Consider the following 7,990-nt stretch of genomic DNA (forward strand, 5'->3'; position numbering starts at 1 on the left):
TTCAAGATGTGATACCAACCTGGAGGTCACAGGACTCCCCTTCAAGTCTGCCATAAACTAGTGATGGCATCGCTGGGAAGGCCATGGTGCGCCAGGCCTCAGCTGGAAAAAGCAAGGAATTCAGCACAGGGGCTCCCAAGGTCTCTCAGTAGTAAAGGAGTTGTCTCCAGGGACCGGCAGTGTTACCAGCTCTAGTCGAACGGCCTTGTGAGGACTGGACTAGAGTTCCTATGAGCAGTTTGTTCCATCTCACTGATAAGTGACTGCATTCCAGAAGTGCCCACACAGAGCTAGACCTGCCGTAGGAGCTCACTGTCCGGGACCCACAAGACCTGACCACTGTCCTGGGACCCACAAGCCCTGGCCTCTGTGACCTCCCCCAATGGCTGGCATCAGCCCTCATGGGCCAGCACCCTCATCTGGGTTTAATAATAGTAATCCTCATTAAGGGGGCAGAAACAGCCCTGTGACATTGGATTTTGACCAAGAGCCGGCTATGACACTGGCCACCCTCTGTTAGCGAATTGACTTTTAAGAAGACACCTTGACTGCTGGGCTGTCGCAGACAGCGTGTTGTGTCGCACATGGAGGAGCAGCTGGCTTACGTAATGCCGAGTTATGTAACGTCGGTTCCTCACAGGCGGCCTCTGCAGCAGGGCCTGGTGGAGAAAAGCCTTTGGCTGCAGTCTGTGAAAGCTTTTAACACCCCGGAATATCAGAGGGATCCTGGTGACTCCAGAGGGGCTGCGGTCCGTGCAGCAGCGGCCGCCCTTTCCTGCGGGCGCCGTGGTCTGGATACCCTGCTTACTAATGAGCCTTCGATTCCTGGGACTCGGCAGAGTCTCCGAGCAGGAGTGGGAATGAGGGAGCAAACATAAATTTGTCCCTTGCGTTAAACCAGGTTCCACGTTAGCAGAGCCAAACTTAGTATTTTGTGTATGTGTTTGTGTTTTTTTTTTAAAATAACTCTTAACTATTATTTAAAGTTCACAGTTGTTTTTGTAGCTATCTGTTTTTTATAATACTGAAGTATTTTTTCTTACTGGAGATATTTCTTGAAACTCAGTTATTTTTTCCTATAGATACTGACCACTTCCTTTTTTTTTTCCCCCTGTCCCAGGCAGTTTAGGGAATGTTTAGGAAAACGACTTGCTCCTGGCTGGAGCAGCCTGTCTCTAGACAGCCATGGATTGTGCCCTGCCTTTGCAGTACTGTAGTTGTTTTATGGCTGTGGGTGTTTCTTGAGCTGTATTCCACACCTGTTGGAACTAGCACTGTATAAGGCACACAGCGCATACCCAGTGAACCCTCTTCTGCCTCCACCAGGCCCCTTCAGGAAGGTCTCCCCTGCCCTTCCGCCCTGTTCTTGCCTGGTTAAATCTCGTCATCCTCTGGGCCACCCAGCACCTTAACTAGGACCTCACCCTATAGCATTTGTCATATTGGTTTGCAATGCCATCATTTCATAAGTCATCTCGCCCTTAGCCCATGAACTTGTGGAGACACAGAGTTGTTTTCATGTTCACCGCGATACCCCCAGTGCCTCCTGAGTGTAGTCAGCTCCCCATGCATGCTGGATAAAAGCAAGCCAGCTTGGTCAGAAGGCAAAGTGTTCAACAGTAGCTCAACAGGACTTGTTTTGGACCGGGCTCTGAGTTGCTGTGTGAGCAGATCACTCAGCCCTCTGGACCACAAGTCCTTTCTCTAAGTACCGTGGAGGTAGTATAAAAATAATAATAATAATAATAACAACACCCGCCATGTGAGCCATGGGAGTGCACAGTGAGAACCCTCTGAAAACAGCCACACTGCTGGCCAGCAAGCGATGTTGCCCTTGTCCCAACATTCTGGCTGAGGAAGTGGCCTTTGGCATTTGGGCATCCTCTGGAAGTGAGGACTTCATCCTGCTCCCCTCTGAATAAGCGGAGGAGAAACGGTGATCTGGTGCGGTGAACTCCAGCCGTCGTTCCTCCTGTCCTCCCTGGGACCCGCTGGGAGTCCTGAAAGGCTCGGAAGTGGGCAGTCCCGTAGGGGTGGTTTCCAGTCCAGCTCTACCCTGGAGCTGTATGAATTTCGGCAGGTGACTTCCTGTGGGACTCAAGTTCCTGTTCCACAAAATGGGTGTAGTTGCATGTTGTAGGGATGTGGAGGGGGCTGGGTGCTTGTTTACAAAGCATGCAGCACAGGGGTGGGCTCTTGGTAAATAGATGATAGACAGTTGCTGCTGCTTCCGTACTTTAAATTGTTGTTTCTGTACTTCTTTCAAGACTCAAGTGCTAGGATGAACCCCAGTGGAGATGTCCGTGGCCTCTAAGTGCCCGGGAAGGCTCCTTTTTGGCGTGTCTGCTGTCCAGGGCATCCACAGTGACAGCGCTCGAAGCTCTGCTAACCTGCAGGCCCTCCGCGTCCCACACTTGATGTAACGTGGGTCTGACGTCCCCAGATGCTCTTCCGTGCTTGCAGTAGAACTGTGAAGACTAAATGCCAAGTGACGGCTCTGCTATGAAATATTTATCACATGCAGATAAAAGTATACCCACCGAGTAGAATCCAGAGGGCCAAGGGGACATTCAGTCCGCAGAGTGTTCCTTATTTTGAATGTTCCCATCACATGACAGCTGCTAGGCAGTGAAGTGAACGAAACGCTGCAGGGAGATAGTAATAGCGGGGAGGGCCAGGTGGTCTTGGCAGCAACAGCTGAGGTGTAAAGGTGGCCTCACACCCTGAGGATGGGGGAGCAGGGCCGTTGCCGCCCGCAGACTGCGTGGGGAAGGAAAGCCTGGTCTCCCGGTTGTCCTTGTATCCACGCTCGTACACAGCTGTCGCTCCCTTGCCCGCAAAGGAACGACACTGCTCCCAGCTAATTGGTCTTTAGTAGACTTTTATTTAAACAGGATAGAAAAAGAGAAACCCTTGAGCAAGGGGAGCTCCGAAAGAAAGGGGAAGCTCCCGTTACCATATCACAAACAGCTTATATAGTATAACATTGCAGAAGCATGTAAGCAAGCTTAGTCCATGCTACAGTCCATGCGGCGGTGCTCCAATCCGGTGCCTGATCACGCACAGTCCACGCGCTCCTTGTCCAACCATAAAGGTGAGCACGCGCCTTCATCCAATCAAGCTCCTGGTCACGTAGCAGGCGACTCGGGTGCTAACAACCAGCTTCCACCTGGTGTTTTCTCAGCCTTGGTCAGTGGGAAAAGAAGTACGGGAAGCCCCAAGGCCATAGTTGTTTTGACTCTAGCCTGGGGTTATGAAACGGTCCTGATATCGCAGCTCAACAGAAACCATAAACATCCACACAGCAGTAACTAATGCCAGTGGTCAGCAAGCTAAGCCTTAGCATGTGGGCCCGTGGCCGGCTCATGGGTCCCCACACACAGCGGTGGGGCCTGATCCACCAGCTGTGTCTTCTCAGAGCACTGGCTGGATTTCCCTTAGATTGCCGTACCGCTCATCCCCCAGAGTTTGTATTTTTAAGTATCATAGTGTTCGGCTGGTAGGGGTGGGAGGAAGAGATGGAGGAGAGACATCCTGTGTACATGAGCAAACGTGTGCCTGCTAAGAGCAGACTTGGTTGTATGGCTTCTTGGTTTATTGGGGTTGCATGCCCTTGTCTTCTGGGGACAGGAGCCATCCGGTCTAATCCCACACTTAGCACAGTGCCTCATACACTGGAAGTGTTCGGGAAATGTTTCTGAATGAATTATGTACTATAATTTCCATGGACTGGCTCAGCATCATTCACCATATTTACAGATTAGCCTTTATCAGCAAAACACAAAGACTTCAGCTAACAGAATGTTATCCATGCCATGAGACAACAGTTAGGACTATAGCTAAAGGCGATATGTCTCTCTTTGGAGGCCATTGGCAGCCCTGATGTGCACATCAAGAATAGAGGTTGAAGGCAGGACTGGAGCGGAGGTCCCCGCCATCCCATGTTGCCTCCTAGCAGGTTCCTTGTGTTGCATTTTACTGGCGTGAAGTCCGATACACTGTGTAGCCTTCCTAACCCCATATAGCTGACAGGCAGTGCAGAGCGGGTCTCCAGGGAGAGCTCTCACAGCCCCCTGACTCCTCAATGCCGTGTCATGTCCTGGTGGGGCACCCAGAGCCCTCACGGGGTCATCACCAGCTGGAGCAGGAGGGCAGATTGTTCCCTCTGGAGCCACAGACAGATTAGCTAAGGAGGTGAGCCGGGAGGCCAGCCCCGAGCCGAGCATCAGGCTGGGAAGAGGATGGAGTCTGACCAGAGAGAAGAGATTGCAGCACCAGCAAGCAGCACGCGGCTCCCGACTGATGACAGTGTGGAGCTTCAGGGCTCTCCCCGCCTGTTGGCTGGCAGAGGAGAGCATGGGTGCCTGCCCATGCGTTCATGCTGCTGGACTTTGCCGATCGATCGCTGTCCCCTTCCTCAAAGGGAAAAGGAAACTCCATGAAGAGGCGTGAATTTAGTGTTCCGTACCCATGTCCTCTCCTCCGATGCGTCGGGTCCTCCATGAGTGGGATTTCCCGTATTTGGAAGGAAGAACTGAAACCAGTCTCAAACAACCGTAGTGTTTCCCCCAAGAAAAGAAACAAAACTTAAACTGTAAAAGGTTTTGGGCCAATGTGGTGCGATGCTCGTGGAATTTAGTTCAGCTTTCTGTGTTACATGGCGTTACTGGGGGACCAGCGGCTAGCTCTGTTTAACCGGGTCTTCAACAACAAGGCCTGTCGACTTCTGCGGACAGCTGTCCAGCAGAGCCCCCGGGAGGCTTGTACAGATCTCAGTGACCGGGACACCCCAGACCAATCGCACTTGACCCTGGGGGTGGCACTCAGCCATCAGCATTTCCACAGCTCCCCAGGCGATGAGAGTGCAGGGCGTGAGAACCAGTGGCTCACCCTGAGCCAGAGAGGGACCCTGCCTGGGCCCACAGTGAGCCCTGCATGGACAGTACACTCTGCAGAAGGGCCGTCTGCGGCCTGTGGTCTTTGTATTTTGGGGTGACTCTGCTTGACCTCTGGATCTCTCCAAACGGATGTGCTTTCACAGAGGTCCAGACTCTTCTAAATCAATCAGTGACACCTATTGCAACTGAAAATCTCGCATAGCCCACCCAGTAGGAGAGTGCCTCTTCCTGTCTGTGCTTTGGGGTTTGGACTGATACTGCAACCACGTAAAATGGGCTTAATGTCAAAAGAAGAGCATAGACATGTCCTTGGGAGTGGAATGTCTTCATCTCAGAGAGAAGTTACAAACATCCTTTGGGTTTTTTTCTTTTTGTAAATGCAACTGAGGGTTTGTGACCCATAAGAATTGTAGCTCGCCCATCGCATAAACCTCAGCAATCCAGGCGTCCACAGAGTCCTGTGTCATCAAAGGGAGCACTTTCCCAAGAAAGATTCCAAGTGCAGTGTTATCATTAGGTGAGTCACACACCTTCTGTCCTTTTGGGACAGCTGTATGCCTGGAAGGAGACCTGTGAATTTGTTCAGCCCATCAAGGTTGTTGTTTGGAGTAGGCCCTGTGCTCTGATCTGTCTAAAACTCTGCAGGCCTTAGCTGCACTTGTTTTCATCATCGACTCTCAGATCACCCAGGGAACAGCAAGGAGGCCTGTGAGAGTATACAGGGCAGTGGCTTTTAGGAGCCAGCCCAATAACAAATGCTAATGTACGGGCCAAATGCCCTAGCATCCAAAAGACAGGGATGTCAGAGCTGAAATTGGGATATGTTGGCCAGACCTATGCACCAAACTTTTCTTCGGAGATTACCTAGAAATAAGTGTTTTGTTTTGTTTTTTTTTTTCCCCACTCTGAGACTGCTCAAGACCCAGCATGTTGATGAAAATCTGGCAGTTTCAATCTGGGAGTGGAAGAACAGTACCACGTAAGGCTGTTTCTCAAGTGGCCAGAACATTATTTTTAAATAGTGACTATTTTGAGATGCAATTCACATACCATAAAATTCACTTACTTGAAGTTTACAGCTCAATGGTTTTGAGTATATTCACAGAGTTGTGTAACTTTTGTATATATGTTATATATATTATAAATATATAAGATTAATACATCTATTATTTGAAACCCAGAGTTATGGGAGGGTTTGGGGGATGATGGGGAGGAGGTCTTCCATCCACTGTTTCACACCCAAATGGCTGCAATGGCCACAGTTGGGCCAGGCTGAAGCCAGGAGCGGGGAGCTTCTCTTGGCTCTCCCACGTGGGTGCAGGGGCCCAAGCACTCGGGGCCGTCCTCCACTGCTTTCCCAGGCACATTAGCAGGGAGCTGGATAGGAATTGGAGTAGCCAGGACTTGAACCAGCACCCATACGGGATGCTGGCACCACATGCTACGGCTTTACCCACTATGCCACAGCACCAGCTCCCAGAGTTGTGTAACTGTTAACACAGCCAACTTCAGGACATTTTCACCACCCCAACAAGAAACGCTGTACCCATAGCAGTGAATTCCCATTCCCCCATGACCCAGCCTTTCCTAGCCCCAGCCAACCCTCGGTCTACCTTCATTCTCTCTGGATTTACTTGTACTGGACGTTTCCTGTCACTGGAATTTTTTTTTTTTTTTTTTTGACAGGCAGAGTGGACAGTGAGAGAGAGACAGAGAGAAAGGTCTTCCTTTGCCGTTGGTTCACCCTCCACTGGCTGCCATGGCTGGCGTGCTGCAGCCGGTGCACCGTGCTGATCTGAAAGCAGGAGCCAGGTGCTTCTCCTGGTCTCCCATGGGGTGCAGGGCCCAAGCACTTGGGCCATCCTCCACTGCACTCCTGGGCCACAGCAGAGAGCTGGCCTGGAAGAGGGGCAACCGGGACAGAATCCGGCGCCCCGACCGGGACTAGAACCCGGTGTGCCGGCGCCGCAAGGTGGAGGATTAGCCTATTGAGCCGCAGCGCTGGCTACTGGAATTTCTGACGTCTTCTTGCACTTAGCACAGAGTTCTCAGGGTGCAGCCGTGTTGTAGTGTATGCCAGTACTTTGTTCCTTTTCAGTGCCGAAGAGGATTCCATTGTGTAGATAGACTACATGTTGTTTATCCTTTCAGCGACTGATGGATATTTAGATTGTTTAAATAATGATGCTCCTGGGTATGTACCTAGGAGTGTAATAGCCAGGTCACATCGTCACTCTACATTCTAGCCTTTAGAAGAACTGCTGGACTGTTTTCCAAAACGTCTGCACCATGTGCACCTACCACCAGCTGTGTGTACGGGTTCTAAGTCAACCGCATCTCACTACCACCTGCTCCTATCTGTTGCTTTGATGGTAGCCATCCTATTGGGCATGAAGTGGTACGCGGCATACTTTTTGTGTGTTAAAAACAACTGAATTTAGGCCAGAAGGCTACCTTTGACCTACTCACCCTTTGGAACATTCTCAGGAAGGCTTAGGGATTTGGGGACCAAGAGGGGATGGTGGGTGAACTTCAGACCAGTCGTTCTCTGTATCTAAACCCCATTCTCTGTGGATTGAGAGCCACTGTGGCCCCTGGTTGACTGTGGTGTTTGCAAGGGGTGGGTGTGGCTTGGGTGGCCAGGGCTTGACTGAGATGCCCCTGTCTCTCACTGTTGCATGTGGGCCTCCTGGAACTGTTGATAGAAGAGAGCGACCCTCCCACAGGGCCAGGGCCCCGGTGCCTTGCCGTGTGTGCTGCCTCCTGGGAAGGTTCTTCCACGCAGTCGGAGTGGGCTGATGTCGAGGTCCAGCTTCTTCCCTGCACAGATACCACTGCTGCCTCAAAGGCGTTGACCGCCTCATCGATCAGCCAGCCCCACAGAGTTTTAATCTGGATTCCGTCTTACAAATCCAGCATCCTCTAGCATCCCTCCTCTTTGAGACTCCATCTTCAGCCTTGTTTTTTCTTGCAGAATGCGGGCCACATGCCTGGCAGATATTTGCCCTGGGGTGAGCTATCAACACTTGAAACCCAACGTGACCAAAACTGTGGCTCAGTTGTCCTCCCTTCCTCTAAAAGGTAGTTTGGTT

General features: G+C 51.2%; 1 protein-coding gene across 2 annotated transcripts in view; it reads left to right on the forward strand.

Moving 5' to 3' along the window:
- The window catches only part of LYRM4 (LYR motif containing 4), a 141,270-nt gene that overhangs the window by 50,501 nt on the left and 82,779 nt on the right, over nucleotides 1–7,990 (forward strand). Inside the window, exon 3 of one of the 2 annotated variants that reach the window (XR_011388830.1) lies at nucleotides 7,873–7,979. The exons of the other annotated variant lie outside the window; for it this stretch is intronic. The gene's annotated coding sequence lies outside the window, so the exon portion shown is untranslated. The remainder of the gene's footprint in view (nucleotides 1–7,872; nucleotides 7,980–7,990) is intronic. 2 annotated transcript variants of the gene reach the window in all.

The sequence above is a fragment of the Oryctolagus cuniculus genome, chromosome 5, assembly GCF_964237555.1.
Source record: "Oryctolagus cuniculus chromosome 5, mOryCun1.1, whole genome shotgun sequence".
In the NCBI taxonomy this organism is placed as follows: Eukaryota; Metazoa; Chordata; class Mammalia; order Lagomorpha; family Leporidae; genus Oryctolagus; species Oryctolagus cuniculus.